This window comes from Gossypium arboreum, chromosome 4 (genome assembly GCF_025698485.1).
Source record: "Gossypium arboreum isolate Shixiya-1 chromosome 4, ASM2569848v2, whole genome shotgun sequence".
NCBI lineage: Eukaryota > Viridiplantae > Streptophyta > Magnoliopsida > Malvales > Malvaceae > Gossypium > Gossypium arboreum.
Window position 1 is genome coordinate 17,067,070 of NC_069073.1, and position 2,955 is coordinate 17,070,024.

Consider the following 2,955-nt stretch of genomic DNA (forward strand, 5'->3'; position numbering starts at 1 on the left):
GATGAAGAGTATAGGGTTTTTCCATGAGAGTAAATGTGTTGTTTGCTGTGTTTTTATGGAAGATTATGAGTCCTAGTTGTCTAATAAAAACTTTTGTGAAAGAAATTGCATGAAAACACCTTAAAAAGGGCTAGATTGCTAAGTTGTAAAATGAGTTGTAATGTGTAAAATAGTTGAAATTATGAGTTGCTATAGTTATGAAAATGGTTCATCTAGACTCAAGGAGTAAAGAAATGTGATAAAAATTATTTTACGAGCATTGGGGCAAAAGTGCAAATATGCAAAAGTTTAGGGTCAAAATGAAAATTTATAAAAATATGATTTTAGACCCATATGAATATTGTGACTGATTGGTAGGCTAAATGTGATATTATAGATCAAGGAAATCGAGATTTGGACCTACAACGGAAAGAAATCGATTAAGGGATGATTATGTCCTTTTCACCTTTGTGGTATCGAGGTAAGTTTGTATGTAAACAATACCATGCTATACATGTATTTAAATGTTATCATTACATGAATTGTACAGATATTAAGTGTATGTGATTAATAGAAATATGATAAGACAAAGCCTTAATAGACGAGGAAAAATCCCGTTTGAACCTTAGGAATAGAATAGGATACGAGTGACATGTCACTAGGAATTATGAGTCTAGATGACTAGCTCGAGAGTGAGCATTGAAATGTCATGAGATATGAGGTAGCTTTAGCTACAATTGAGGCACTTATGTGCAAAGGCTTTTCCGAGTATCCAATTAGTATTCCAAGTGTTCAACGGGTAATCCAATGAAAGAGTTGATGATGGTCCCAATGAGGTAAGTCATTGGTAAGTATACACTTGAGTTATGTTATGAGTTGTGCAAGTATGTATATTAAGCCTATGAGAATGCCTTGATATGTGATGATCTATGATGCATAATATGTGTTCTTACCATGATGGATGAAATGATGTTGTATTAATTTTGTGAACAATGATCGTGAATGAGTAACTTAGCCTTGACAGATTTGAGTTACTGCAGTAGTGTAACTTTGAAAATACACTAAAAATAGTGGAAAGTTAGTTAGTGGCAGAATAAAATATGTGATTAAAGCTTAATGAGTCTATTTTCACATGAAAGGAACAGGGGAAGAAAAAGAATTCTATACTGTGTGATATTTGAATTCTTGTAAAACAGGGTCTGAATGAATTCGAGATCCCCTATTCTAACTTTAGAAATTCATCATAAATTGTAAAAACATTATTAAGAGTCATACCTTACATTCATGGATTCCTTATTGAGTCTATTTTTAAGAAAAATAAGCTGCATGGTCATTGGAATTCTGTACAGGGATAAATTCTATTCGTAGTGGACAAGGGTCAGAGTGGTCATACCCTGAAACAGGGGAGACTTTAACTAATAAACTGTACTAAATGGCTTGACCAAAAATTCTAGAAAAAAATTAGTAAGTATACATATGAGTATAGTTTCAAGATAAATAGACGAGAACATTATTTGAATCTTGTACTATGAGATAATTGAACTTTAGTGCAGAAGGGTTGAAACTGTCAGACAGTGAATCAGAAGCAAACTTGAGGAATAAACTGTACTAATTGGCTAAGTCAAAAATTATGGAAATTTTATGAAAGAAAGATAAATGAGTCTAGTTTCAGGAAAAATTAACGGAACTTAATTTGGAGTTTCATAGCTCCAGATATAAATAATTTAGTGACTATTGCTCAGGAAGACAGCTTGCAGTGAACTTGAGAATATGTTGTAAACATTGATAAAACAAGTTAATGAGTTGCTTATTGTTTTCATATGAACTTACTAAGCGAAAGCTTACCCCCCTTCTTTCCCATGTTTTCTAGAGTTTCCAGGTTAGCTCGGGTTGGAGTCCGTCAGAGATATTATCACACTGTCGAGTTAACGCTATCGGCGTAAGTAAACTCAAGTGATTCTAGTCTATGGCATGTATAGGGTTTTAATGTGAGTATGTAATATTATGATTTAGCCAAAGGCATTGGCTTGTTATTAAGGTAGTATTAGTCATGTAAATTGGCCTATGTCGGCTAATATCGTTATGGGCCCATATGATTATTCTTATGCATGTATGTTATTATCTCTTGTGATGTGGCTTACAACATGTATGCCTAGAGATTGAATTGAGATTCATTGATGAGCTAATAACTAATGTAGGATTAAGTGATTGGTAAATAGTTAATAATGCTTCATGAATGGTTTGTGGATATGATTATGCATGCTTTGTGATGGACATGAGGTTTGATGACATGTTGATAGCTATAGCATTAATATGGTAAAGATGAAAGAAAAACTTATTGTAATGGTTGCATGTGAAATTACCATGGTCATGTCATGTTAGGAAGGCTTAAGTGCGTAATTTTTCCATGTTGTATGCTATTGTATAAGTATGCGTGCATGTGTTGTGAGTGTGACAAAATGGCTTGGAAAATAGCCTTGTATTTGTCCAGGTTTTGGACATGGGTTCGAGACACGGGCGTGTTCTTAGCACCCGGGCGTGTGTTCTATACCTACACGGGCGTGTGGAGCCTTGATACAAGATATTTCCTAAGTTTTTCATGAGTTCTCGGTTGGGTCCCGAACCACCCCGAATGCATGTATTGGGCCTCGTAAGCTCACATAAAGGACAGATTGCATGAGAAAAGAAAAGTTTTTAATTATTTGAGATTTCATGGCCCTGTTTAGTATGGAAGTGTTAGTAAAAGTTAGGTAGCACCTCGAACCCCGTCCAGGCGTCAGATGCGGGCGAGGGGTGTTACACTTTGAATTGGACATAAGCCATAGATATTGCAGTTTAGGTAGATACAAAATAATGGTCTTGAAAAATTATGTAGGTAAGTGAATTAGTGGAGAGATGATTCAAAACCATAAGTATAAGGTTTTTCTTTTAAAGTGCTTATGAAAATTTTTGAATGCATAAAAAGCATGGTAAGAG

The 2,955-nt window shown here is 34.6% G+C and overlaps 1 long non-coding RNA gene across 1 annotated transcript; it reads left to right on the forward strand.

The window, feature by feature from the left end:
- The first annotated feature begins 377 nt into the window (after positions 1-377).
- On the forward strand, positions 378-2,153 carry LOC128291892 (uncharacterized). The gene is made up of 2 exons (XR_008281870.1): positions 378-460; positions 1,850-2,153. It is a non-coding gene; the product is annotated as an uncharacterized LOC128291892 (long non-coding RNA).
- Positions 2,154-2,955: the final 802 nt, after the last annotated feature.